Source organism: Podarcis muralis, chromosome 5 (assembly GCF_964188315.1).
Source record: "Podarcis muralis chromosome 5, rPodMur119.hap1.1, whole genome shotgun sequence".
NCBI lineage: Eukaryota > Metazoa > Chordata > Lepidosauria > Squamata > Lacertidae > Podarcis > Podarcis muralis.
In genome coordinates this window covers 59,984,236-59,997,674 of record NC_135659.1, presented here as the reverse complement: position 1 = coordinate 59,997,674, position 13,439 = coordinate 59,984,236, and the positions used below count along the sequence as shown (strand labels likewise).

Below are 13,439 nucleotides of genomic sequence, written 5' to 3'. Positions count from 1 at the left end.
AGGTGATAGAAGGTGAAAGGCATATCCCACCCATGGGTGTGCACCTGTCAATCCTGCAGGCAGCCCACCCACCTGCCTTGCCATGTGGATCCCTGGCCTTGACCTGTACAGCAGAGCTGTCCTAAGCCAACATTACCCAAACCATCCCAGAAATTCTTCAGTGGATTACACCACGGTAGCAATGGCTACAAATTCATTGCTGACAAATGCGGCCAACTCTTGGTCTCTGTTTACCCCTATGAATTCCATCAATAAGAAGACATTCATCTTCAAAGGGAAAACGGGGTCACGAAACACAAGGCAAGATGAAATGTTAGTTTGGATGGTTCACTTCTGCCTCAAAACTTTTGTGTGTGCTTATCCCATCTGTATGCCTTGGGGATTTCTTTTGGGGCTGTTTTCTGACCTTTGCAAACTGCTATTTTAGGGAAGAGGTTAGGAGGGTGCCTGATATCTAATAATAGGCTCCTTTTTATTACATGTATTAGGCTGGGAGAGGCATTTGGAGGCAGATATTTCTTCCTCTGAGCCTTCAAGCTGCTGTTCCCTTCTAAAGAGTGCTAAGCTCAAACATGCATAAATGTGCAGGTCAGAGGGGCTCTTTATGTCCCTGATCTGCTGCCACAAGAACATCACTGTCCTGGGTGATTTAGAGGTCCCTGTGTAATGCAACTTGCTCTCTTCATGCACCCCCTCACACACACCCCGGTTTGCCCAAAGGGTTGGGGAAGAGCCCTGAACAGATCTGGGGTGTGTGTGCATGGGAATGTGTGGAAAGAGGAAGTCCTATTGTACAGGTGGAAGTCCTTGCAAGTAACAGGACAACTTTATTTGATAGAACGCCAGGTAAATTTGGCTGGCTTCTAGGCAGATGTCCTTAATGGCCCCTTGCTACACTGAAACAAAACTAGAAAGCCAGGTTACCTTGGCATTGCAGTGACGTTACAACAGATGTGCAGACCCAGTGAAAAAGTTTGGCATCATGAAATGCATGTTTAGATCCATGTTGCCAAAGATCCGCATTGAAATACACCTGGCTTGTAGTTTAGTTGTGTTGATCATGTGAAATGATTCTTTATTTTTCAAGTCTTCTACATGAAAGTCCCTCATTTATTTATGTACAAAATAAACCAAAGATAAAGAGCGTAAAGAAATACTGTTACAGCAAGTTGAAAGCAGAGTAAGGTTGGACATTATCATTGAACTTGCTGTTCCAAAACAGTACCCATTTCATCTCCATAAACCTTAAAGTTTTAAATTTGAGAAGAAGGGTTGTAGCTCAGTGCTAGTCACCAGTTCAGTCTCCAGCATCTCCAGGTAAAGTTGTGAGAGAACCTTGTGTGAAATCCTGGAGAGGTGCTGCCAGTCAGTGCAGACAATATTGAACTTGATGGACCATCTGAACAGAAGTGTTCAGCCTCAGCACAGTTCCTTAAAAAAACTGAACAAATTTGGGATCTACCTAAATTTTGGGGGTGTCCTGGTTTTTTAGTTTTTGAAATATGGCAACCCTATTCTGTAGTTCTGTTTTGGTGGGTTCCTCGCCTGCTTGGCTGTGTGTGTGTGTGTGTGTGTGTGTGTGTGTGTGGAAATGTGGCATCTGCTGAGTTTATTCATTGTTTCAAAGCATCAGATGTTGAGAGTCAAAATATCCAGGGTCCTGGGCCTTGGAAGAGTTGTTGCATAATAAACAAAACAGGGAGGGGAAAAGCCCTCGCGGCAGTTCAGGTTCCTCGTGTTTGGCTCCTGTTCTTTTGAGCAGCGTTGTGTATTCTTTCAGGTTGGCTGAGCAGCCGTGATGAGCGATTCCGTTTTGCAAACTCAAGCAGCCGTCTCTTCTGCCCCCACCTTCCTTTCCCCTCCCGCTTTCCCCTCTTGTCAACAGGAATCCTCTGCCAGCTTTTTATGAGACAAATTGTTTGCTTTGGTGTTTTTCTGAATCGGATAGATTGTCTTATTTGGAAACAACAAGCAACTGTTGGGATGGGAGGGTAATGAATTTTTTACAGCTCATCAGCACGAGGGACTGAGAATGCGGTCAGGAGAGCCAGCCATGGCACAGCTTTGCCAGTGGCTTGGCGTCTTGACTGGAAGCCTCTCTCAAACCTTTGACAACTCCTGTTCCTTTTTTGTCTAGCTGTGGGCTCCCCCAGCCCAGCTGTGAATCTCAGATCTACCAGAGATCCCACCCTTTCTTTGTCCTAAATCACACCCCTCCTTCAAGAAGACTGCTTTTTATTTTCTTTATTTATGATTGGTCCTTTACCTTTCCTGCCCTGGCCACAGTGATCCATGCAACGGTCACCTCCAGGCTTGTCTATTGTAACTCCCTCTACACGGGGCTGCCCTTGAAACTGTCCAAAATGCTGCAGGGAGGCTCCTCACGGGGTCCTTGCCATGGGAGCATATTCACCCAGTGCTCTACCAGCTGTGCTGGCTCCCTGTGGAGTATAGGGTTAGGTTTAAGGTGCTGGTTTTGACCTTTAAAACCATATGCGGCCTAGGACCCTCATACTTATGGGACCTCCTCTCCTGGTATGTCCCACAGAGGACCCTAAGGTCCATGAATAATAAGTGCTTGAAGGTCCTGGGCCCTAAGGAAGCCAGACTATCCACCACCAGGGCCAGGGCTTTTTCAGTGACAGCTCCGACCTGGTGGAATGCTCTGTCCCACAAGACTAGGACCCTGCATGACTTGATCTCCTTCCGCAGGGCCTGTAAGACAGAGCTATTCCATCTGGCCTTCAATTTGAATTAGCCTGATCCTCTATTCCCTTTCCCCTTTCCTCTTCTATGAAGAAACCCTTTCTGGGACCCCACATTTAAATTCTTCCCTGGTCTCCTTGCTGGCCCTAGTAGGATCATTTGGTGTCTACTGACTGGGGTTTTTTCTCTCTCTCTCAAAATGACCCCTGAATTTTAGAATTTTATTGATATTGATGCTGCATTTTATGTTGTATTTTATGCTGTTTTTAAGTCACATTTTAATTTGCTGTTAGCCGCCCTGAGCCCGGTTTTTAAACTGGGAAGGGCGAAGTATAAATAAAAATTTATGATGATGTTTATATCCCACCTTTCCTCAAGGAGCTCAGCTCAGCACGAGTAACCAAGTGTAAGGTGTAGTTGATCATAGGTCATTACACTGTGGCTCATTTCTGTGCCTGTGCTGCCCATGACAATGGGCAGCTCAGCATTTAGTTCTGGGGTCAGCAGTGTGGTGTATTTGGGCAAAGTGGTGCCCTTGAGGACTTCCCCTGGTGCCTTCAACATTTCCTCGTGAGGGTGGTTGTATTCCTTCCCACTGTCTGAAAAGTAAAAAGAAGCAAAAGCTGGAAGAATGACTCTCTTTCCCACTTCCTCTTTCAGCTCTATGTGATTTTTAATAATTAAATTGGCACCTGAGTTAATTGGCCAGCTAAACAGAAAGCTGAGTTCCTGAGCAGGCAGGAGGGAAAAGGGGGCAATTTGGGAGACTGTTGGGGGGAAAGCAAATGGAGATTAAGTGGGGTGCATGAATCAGAGGGCAGAAAGAGGGACTGGAGTCAGATAGAAAGTGTATGCGTGTGCACGCACACACACACACTTGAGATCTAGTAAAACTGTACATTTTCACTATACATTTACCGCACTGTACAACTGTACATTTCCTCCCATGGACTGTCTCAACTGACTGTAAAACTCATGGATCTGGTGCTGCCTATCACTGCCATGGGACAAAAACATGATTGGTAGCATGGATCTTTCCCTCCCCCACAAGGGATTCTCTCAAAACCACCATCAAGTCATAGGTCACCTCTGTGTCTACAATTGTGTTCTGTGATTTGCTGCTGGTTTTGCTACCACCCTATGGAAAAATCATGAATATCCAGGGGGATTTGTGCCATAAGTCAATCTGGCAGGCACCAGATTGGCTATTTTTTTCCTGTGCAGTCTACCAATGTGAGCTTTAATTTGATGCTGATATTGGAGGATCCGATGCAAAATAATGCAAATTCAAGAAGATCCATTTTAATTCTACAGAATCTTTGCTTTTCCATGGTGGTCTGGGTAAAATATATGTATGGGACTATTCTGCTCTTTCCAGGGCAGAGGTCCGTGCTTTAATGCTCCATGTCTGAGCATCCCCACCTCTGAGCTTTTTCTACAAGAACTCCCTCTTTAAAGCTGAATCGGAGCAAACATCAATTCAGCTTTTCTGCAGACTGACGTTTGCTCCAGTTGAACTTTATAGAGCAGGTATTGTGGGGAAAGCTCCGGAGCAAACAAGGGCACTCAGACATGGAGCTTTAAATTGCCTGGAAAAAGCAGAAGAAAGGTGTGTATCTTTTCTTTCTTGGGAAGGAGAGGAATCTGAGGGAGTAGGGTGAGAAGGAACCAGATGGGGTGATGCCCATGGCCCTTTTCCAAAATGCGTAATGTGCCGTCAGTTCCAAATTGGTTGGCAGATCCTGACCGTCCGGTGGGAGAGACCACAATTTGCCAGTGAGCAGATTCCTTCTCCATAGGGAGGAATCAAGGTCTCCAAACCACAAGGCAATAAATTCTTCTTTCCCAGACAGAATAGCTGAGATGGAGTTAAACAGCCTGTTCCTCGTTGTGCCTGAAATCTCAGGTCAGGAGGGCAAGACCTTGCATGCCAGGACTGTGGCCTTGGGGGTAGAGGGGAACCTTTGAGAGGCACGTTCCTTCCCCAGCTTCTTTTCTCAGATAAGAGCTGTTGATCATCCCACACCCAACTAGCATATTAATAAGCATTGGTCAGTCTTGTTAGGAACTGGCGGAGACAGACAGCCTTCAGTTGACTTTCAGGTGAGCATATTGTCTTTGTCCTCTAGGAATGTCTCAGTGATGTGACAGGCTGCTGTCTGGTTGGCAGGACTGCGTTCTCACATCCCACTTTCAGTTCCTGAAAATAGTATTCTATTTAGATTGCACATGTAGATGTGTAATTCCCTGAGCGTGCTAAAATTAGTATGTTTGTATTTCCCCCCCAGCACTCTGATGTCTTTTTCTAAAAATGTAAATCTTGTGAGTTGTTGTGTCTTGCAATCAGTCCATCCATCCACCAATCTCATTATTATGGTCAATTACCAGTATTCAAAAAGGAAGTTTGTACAAATATAGAAAATAATAGCAGATGAAAGAAAATAAAAAATGCAACTATAAAAATTACAAGTATCTGTGTCATGCAATAGAATGCCAGGCATAGAAAATGATATTATGAGTTTACTAAAATTAGTCCCTGGTGAATTTTACATGAAGCAGCGCAATATGTAGCTAGCCTGGAAGAAATGAATGCATTCTGATCAGGAAGGAATAAAAAAAGCATGAAATGCACATGATCCTCCTGGGAATTTCCTTAAAAAGGGTTCAGTAAAAATGTCATATGTATCATGATAAAAAGAGCATTGCGTAAGAACATGAGTTATCAGTTCTACCTTTTCAGATTCACAGGGCCATTTACATTGACAACAGCAGATATTTTGGCAGTACTTGGAAGAGACACTAGTAGGTATTTAAATATGTTGCAAGTGGTGCTGGTAATAGTATTTCTGGTACAATAAAAACAGCATCTATATCATAATGCTGAGAACTCTGGAAAAAAAGGTGGATTTTTTTTTTTGGGGGGGGGGTGGAATCTCCCCTCTAGAACTGCTGATGGAAGAATGTTTAAATGCATCAGAGTAAAGGCTTTTGTCTTGCAATATACTTATGAGTATTCCAATAAAAATTACTTCCATTGCATATAACAATTATTCTTCATAATATTTCCATTCAAATGCTTTGGGCTATTAAAATTTTTATTTATACCCCGCCCATCTGGCTGGGTTTCTGCGGCCACTGCTAGATACTTCATTATAGGTGGTTTGATTGAAATCAAGGGTATTTAAATTAACAGCTGAAATTACAGAAGAAATAAGGCCCATTTAAAGCACCAGTTTAAAGCAAAGTTCCCACTAGTGCTTTACATATTTCATATAGGACAGTGCATATTTCTTGGATAATCTGTCAAAATGTGTTAATTTACAATTTAAGAGAACATTAAAACTATGAGGATATGCTGTGTACAGTGTGTGTGTGTGTGTGTGTGTGTGTGTGTATCTATCTATCATCATCTATCCTGATGTTTTGTTTTTACTAACTTTACAAAATGCTGCATGATACACTGCTCTTTAATGGATAGCTTTGGGCATTATGAATGTCAGAAGCTAGTGCTGGTTGTTACTGGGCAAAATAGTTTATAAGATGAAAAAGAAACATACTTGCTTGTTTATAGAGAGTAAATGTCCATAACTGGAGAGCTGTGCAAATTCCAGAGCTCAGGTAGATAACAAGCCCCAAAATAGGAATATGCAATATCAACCTGGCAGACACAGTACAGTAGATGGTTTTCCTAGTGATAAACAGGATGGCCTCTCCTATAGCCAAGGGCTGGATCCCAGCACTTTTGATGACTTGCCAGTCCCTGCCCTCCAGTGGACCATGTGATCTATTGTGGCATATTTGTAATTTTGCATTATGCTTCTTCGTTCACTTAAAAAAGCAGCTTTTCCTGGCTGGGTTGAGAAGTAATATGAGATCCCAGTGCATGCACTGTCCTGGGGGTTCTTCTCCCCCCCCCCAATAGCCAATTTTGGAGGTGGGGAGCTTCTTTGCAAAAGAAAAAGTCCTTGCACAGGGTTTCTGCTGATGGGGCTTCTTAGATGAATACCACTCCAGAATACTTTGGGGGTGGTCACTTTATTTAAATGTGCACTGAATGTGCTTTAAATATATGGTGTGTATCTACCCAAAGGCACTGTAGGGAAAAGACATGTGCCGGAGACATTTGGAAATGGAGATGTGTCTATGGGTGTTTATATGCTAATACTAGAAAGGGCTGCTCCTTTGGGCAATATGTAGCCATGGCTTTTGTTTTCCATGAGTTCTGGAGAAGTTGTTTTTCTTTAAACAGCCCCTGGGTCTTCCAAGCAATTGTGTGCAGTCCAGGCCCTTGTGCTTTGACTTGTCAACAAAAGGACTCAAATATTGAATGTCTCAAGGTAAAAGCAGTGGAATTGACACATTGCTGTGGAGTCCTTGGCGTCAATGTCGCATGGTGGAACTGCAACATCCCTGAAAACAGTTGAAATTCCAAAGTCAGATTTGTGCTTCCAAGGTATGAATCCGAGGGATTAAGTCATCAGGGATTATTGGTTTAACGGCATTCCTGATGGTCTGAGGGCACTGCCAGAATTATGGAGATTTGCCTCTAGGCTTGAGTGACAGCAAGATCTGAATATGCCAAAGAGAGAACTCTCTTTGACATATCAGAAAGAACAGCAAGTAGCAGAAATTTAACATGCAAGTGAACAAAGCAGACTGGCAAAAACACCTGCTGCCCTCCAGTAGGTATGCAAGTGCAAGGAGGACCTTGCAAGGAGCCTGCAGCCGCATAGATCCAAACAGGATATACTGCATCCTTCAATGAAGTAAAAAAGCAGGCTCTGCAGTTAATTAAGGATCTACACATCTCTCTGGCTCTTCCTCAGATATTTTATTTTCAGTGAGATGAGATAGATATAAACAACCAGGTGGCTTAGGAGAGACCTGTGTTCCTTAGGTCTCTCTTTTTTAAAGGGAATCAAGAGACATATATGAATGTGTGTGTGTGTTTGTGCATGTTTGCGTATGTGTGTACTCACAAGTGCCCGTCCTGCAGTTAGGTAAATCTAGATTGAACTTAACAGTCTTTCAGGAAGCTCCTCTTTAGATGGTGATGTTTATTGCTTTACTTGGGAATGTGGAAGCCAGGTTTGGTACATCTGGGGACCTTGCTCCTCATTCTGCTGAGTAGTGCCCTGGACTTCTGCCTTAAAATATTACCCTAATTACCCTATTACTTGTGTGTGTGTGCATTATCCCCTACCTCACAGACAAAAGACACAAAACATTTGACTCATCTCTTGAAATAAGAGCTTGGGTGAAGCATCTTCTTTCATCTGAGCCCCCCAGATTCATTGCAAAACCAACCAAAGGCCTTCTGGCTCTACTCCCATGACCCAGGAAGGTTCAAAAGCTTAAGAATGAGAGTTTATGTGCCACTCACTAATGGTGGGATTGCACATTCATTCTCCCTGAGCTTTTCTGTTCACCCAACAATGGTGCAGTGCAAGTGGCAAGTGTGACTTTTGCCTTGATACCAGACAGTGATTCTATAAGCCATTCAACCTGGATTACTGCTATGGCTATTTTAATGGGTATACAGAGACTTCTAGAGACACATAGAAGTGCCAGTTTGCTTTAAGCCAACTGATGAAGTTCCTGCCAGCATAACACTCCAAGAGCTTCTTACCCCTTACCTTTTGAACCCCTTCAATTGCTTGCCCAGCCCCATGCAAATCCTTCTACCCTGCAAACCTGCTGTGCAGCGATTCCCAATTTGGGGAGCAGGTGAATGAAACCCTTCCAAAAACAACAGGGGAAGATCCTGCCAAGCACATTAAGCCTGTGCACTGTGCCAAAGGCTAGGCAGGGAGAGCCAAGCTCTGTTCTCTGTGAGGCACTGAGACTATTTCTTTTGCTGAGTAAGTTTCCCTTGTAGGAAGTAAATAGGGATCCTTGTAATGCTGTTGTGAGGCAATGCTGCAGCCTGCCTTGGCCAATAACCTTAGCCATCTCCTGCGTGTACATTCCAGAGTGGAAATACCTCCTGTGTACTTAACCCAGATTTTGCCTCATTCTTTCAAAAGTCACCAAACAGGTGTGGTTGTTAAATTGCAACTATAGTTGTACAACTGGGACAGATTCAGCAGACTGTCTGCAGCTTAGTTATCTGCTTACATGCTCACTGTGGAGTGGCAGCAACTTCATAGAGAGTCTACAATCCGTACAATCTGGCCACGCAGTGAGGTAAGTGTTAGCACCTGCCTTCTGCCCATTTCTATTTGGTTTTTAGTCTCTGTATTCATCTTTATCACATGGCTGGTACTGGTACATTTTGGAATAAGGCCTACAGTGCTTTGCCTATAGCAACTGGATGCCCAAATGCGGGTTGTAGTATCTTCTATATTAGTCAAGAGGGTCTTTTTAAATCTGCTTCTCTTTCCAATTTCTTTGGTTGGCTAAGCTAAATTAACACACACTGCTCTCATGGAAAAAATAAAAATTAATATATAGTTGTGTAAAAGCCCATTATAAAACCATTTACACTTTCATGGGAGCCTTACAAACAAATTAATAAACTATGTTGAATCACTTATGGCACCCTTGATCTCCTCTGTTATTTCTTTTGCAGAGAGTATGAAGCCCTTTAAACTGAAATGTTTAAAGCTGTTTGACTGCAGTCCTGCATCAGGGATAGTCAATATGGTGCCCTCCAGATGTTGATGAACTCCAGCTCTAGTTAGTTCCAGCCAACAAGATGAGGGATGAGAGTGTGAATACAGGAACATCTGGAAAGTACCACATTGGCTACATCTGGCCTGCATTTGTCTGCATTTTTGTTGCACTTTCAAAAATTACTTGCGCTGTATCAATACTAAACCTTAAGAGAAAAGCAAAATTCAATACACACCTGAAGAATTGTGAGATCTAGTTACAAGGCAGTATTGTCCCAACCAAAAAGTACAACACAGTTACATTCCTACATTGTACGTTAATTTCAAAATTAACTCCTCCTTGTGTTGGACTATGACATCTCTGCAGTCTACAGTTCCCCATGCCTTTAATATAGATAGATTGGGTATCCCATAGCAGGACAGAATTCTAAACAAAGATGCGCTCTCCCAAGCCTACATTCCCAGCATGTCATACTTCTGCCTCAGTGACGTCTACTCTGCTACAGAACAGAAGATGGCAGGATCCCCAAGGACGTGCTCTAGGGGGAGCTGGCTTCAGGCACTAGGCCCATTGGCAGACCAACTCTGTGTTACAAAGATGTCTGCAAATGAGACCTGAAGGCTGGCAACATCAACCCTGCCATGTGGGGGAATCCCTTGCAGATGAAAGCAGTGCCTGGAGATGGGCAGTCAAGTCGTGTATGCATAGCAGTGACCAGAGGAGAAATGACTGCTGGGAGGAGAAATGCCATGGTGCATTTGCAGCGGCACAACTGGGATACCTTCATTTGCTCCAGCTGCAACAAAACTGATCTCTCCCACATCAGGCTCTACAGCCACAGCAGGCGCTGCAACCTTCCAACAGCTTGACCTCACTCCTCCATTGTCTCCTGAGACAGATGGATGGACAGAATCAGCATGATCCAGATCCTGAAAAGCAGTCTGCTTGGCTTTCCAAGGATGCTTCCGCAGGATCAGTGAAGAACAACTGGACTGTGGGCAAATCTTCTCTCGTTGTTTCTGACAGAAATAGGAGGAAGATGTTAGCAGGGTAAAAATAAACTCTGGAAATGTCTTTCCAGGTCATCTAGTTCCATTTCCCTGCCACCATGAAAGGATTGTTCCCTCCAGCAAGGAAGCTTTCTCAAAAGCACTCAGATGAATTAGTTTGCCTTTTAACAATGGCCAGATTGTGGGTAAACTCCATCCGATTTTAAATGCAAACCCATGGAGCAGGCATGCTTGCTGTTTGGCTGAAAATAAATGTCAAGTAATTTTAGCAGTTCTTTGAAAGCAAGCCCCATTTAAAATGACAGAGTGTGGTATATTTGAGCCAGCTGGCTCAGAATTTCTCAAGTTGAATATCCCATTGTATACAAGCATCCTGAATAACAGGGACATGGACTAGGAACTTTGGTTATCCCATGAGATCTGGGGGCTCTGTTCTTCATCCTTTGCGTGCAGAGTGGTCTGTGATTAATGACTTGCATGCAGGTTAATGCAGAGAGCCAGTGTGGCAGTGTACAGTCTGGACAGTTCACTAGGCTTGGGCCACCAAAATCTGGGTTCAAATTCCTGCTCAGCTATGAAGCTTTGTTCTCAGCCTAACCTACCTCCCAGGGCTATTGTGAAGATAAAATCAGAGGAGCAGGGAAAGGTGTATGCAGTCTTGAGCTCTTTGGAGGAATGGCAGGATACAGGCATAAACAAATAAATTCAATGCAGAATTTCGCAAGGAGGGGGTGGCTTGCAAGGACCTGAGACTGCAGCCTAATTCCTGCTAGCACTGATTCGAGATTAGCACAAATACTTTCCCAATTTGTTGCAAGTGAGTTTCAGGAACTTCTGTCCACATCCACAAATTTATGATGATGTATCAGTTCCCATTGTTCATTGTGTTTAGCCCGTACAGCAGGTTTTCGAATTGTTCTTTGGAAGAAATAGATGGTTAACTAAATTTGGGGAAAGGAAGAGAAGTCAAGCACAAGGAACTTTTATATCAACATCACATTCAGGAAATGCTCCTTTCAAATTATTGTGGGACTTGCTTCTTAATCCCCCAGCCACAAGTGTAATTTGGGATTTCAAGTTTTGACGTTCTTCACTTTGATGTCTTTTCATTAGAAATCTTTCATAGTACATTTGTATGTTATATTAATAAAGCATTCGTGCCAAGAAGATTTTGAGGGGGCAGAAGAAAGCTGTAGTGTGTGGTTTCTAGGACAATGACTGACATATATATGTTGTTGGTAAGGGAAAAGTAGATAATGAAGGAGAATTCCTGAATGCCAAAATCCAAGTTTGGGGCAAGTACTCTTTGGTGAGATCTAAAGTCTCAAAACATGCAACAAAGTAAAGTGTGGGAACTTGGCTTACATTGGTGAAAGTTCCTAAATTATTGGACACAAGAGAAGCTTGTTAGAGCCATGTTCCTGAGACTGGAACAAGCAGGGCTGGATCTAGACACGTCAAAGAAGTGATTCAGTTAAATGCATCGTAAACTCATACAGGGAAATCTGCTAGGGAAAGACAGGACTCTACAGCGCCATCTGGTGTCACAGTGTTCTATCACATGTGCAACACATATAAAACACCTTTTCTTTACCAATCTAGCTGAGTCTCAGTTTAGACCTCACAGGTTAAACTGGAGGAACAAAGCCTTGATTACCTAGTCCATTCCAAAGTGAGCTAATCCTGGCAGGACAATGTACGGTACTCTATGGCATTAACCCCTTCAAGCATTAATTAGACTTAAGCATGATGAATTAGACTTAAGCGTAAGGCTGGTTATCCCACACTGTAGACCTCTGGCTGATCATGTTCCTCTGTGGGTGTTTTATTTAACCTCTTTTCCCTTTCCCTCTTCTGTAAAATAAAAGGTGATGCGCATTAACTAACTGCTATTTATTCAGTCAATCTCTTTACAATTATTAATTGGTTGAGTAACAAAGTCATATTGTTTGGAACGTTCAATTGTTTAAGCACTTGGTGAATTAACCCAGTTATCATTTATCAAATAATTACGGCTGCAATCCTATGCACTCTTACCCGGGAGTAAGCCCTATTGAATAAAATGGAACATCTGAGTCTACATGCAAAGGATGACATTATATGGCTGCAACCCTAATTTAATCTCTCTGGGAGTAAGCACCATTGAACTTAATGGGACTTCAATCTGAGTAGACACACATAGGATTGTGTTACAAATGAAATAATAAACCTTAATAACTTTTTAAAAAGAAAAGTTGAGAGTGCTTTGCATATTCCCAAGGCTTTGCAATTTCCACATTTAACATTTAAATAGCTCACCCACTTTGATTCATAAATTTGAGACACCTCATTTCTCTCTCCTTCTCCCAGCACACCCACCCACTCCCAGCAAATTACTTTAAGACTTATGAATGAGAAGCCTCAGTGCAATGCTGCTTCTTTTAATAATAATGTTAATAATAATAATAATAATAATAATAATAATAATAATAATAATTTTTATTTATTTATCTATGCACCTTCTGGAACACTACTTCTCCCTTAGCAACGTAAAAGCACTTCCCCAAAGCGAAGATAAATGGAATGTCAGTTTGACGCCCCTCGCCTGAGCATTTAATCGGCTTTTGTTGCAGACTTTGCGTGGCTGGGAACGGCGTGGGGAACGGCGTGTCTTGGAGCGTCTCTCCAGTTTTCCGGCGCGCAGCTAGAGGGCTGCCTTAGCTATTACTAAGCGAGCGCAGAGGGGTGGCGAGAGAGAGAGAGAGGAGACTGAATGGGTGTGTGTGTATGCGTGTGTTTATATATGACTGGCCCAACCTGCAGTTTCAGATTTCAGACCTACTTTATCACTCTTCCAGTTCCTGCTAGCCTTTGGATGTTGCACGCTGCCTTTTCGCTGACGGATCTCCCGAGACGGAGGAAGAAGCTGTGAGCGCTTCTCTTCTCCTTTACTTTCTCATTTCTTCAGCAAGAGTTTTCCTCGCTCCCCCCGCCCCACCCAGCTGTCTTTTACCCAACATCCACGTTGGACCCTGCCCCGCAAGAGGCTTATTTTTATTTTTAACCTCCTCGCGTCTCAGCACTGAGGGATGCTGCCGCCTCTTCCTTGAAGGTAAACCCAGGTGTTCG

At 43.2% G+C, this 13,439-nt stretch overlaps 1 protein-coding gene across 24 annotated transcripts in view; it reads left to right on the top strand.

Moving 5' to 3' along the window:
* PLEKHA6 (pleckstrin homology domain containing A6) overlaps window positions 1-13,439 on the top strand; it is a 191,081-nt gene that overhangs the window by 47,739 nt on the left and 129,903 nt on the right. The window contains exon 1 of one of the 24 annotated variants that reach the window (XM_028734242.2): window positions 13,085-13,422. The exons of the other annotated variants lie outside the window; for them this stretch is intronic. The gene's annotated coding sequence lies outside the window, so the exon portion shown is untranslated. Of the gene's footprint in view, window positions 1-13,084; window positions 13,423-13,439 lie in introns of those variants that run through there. 24 annotated transcript variants of the gene reach the window in all.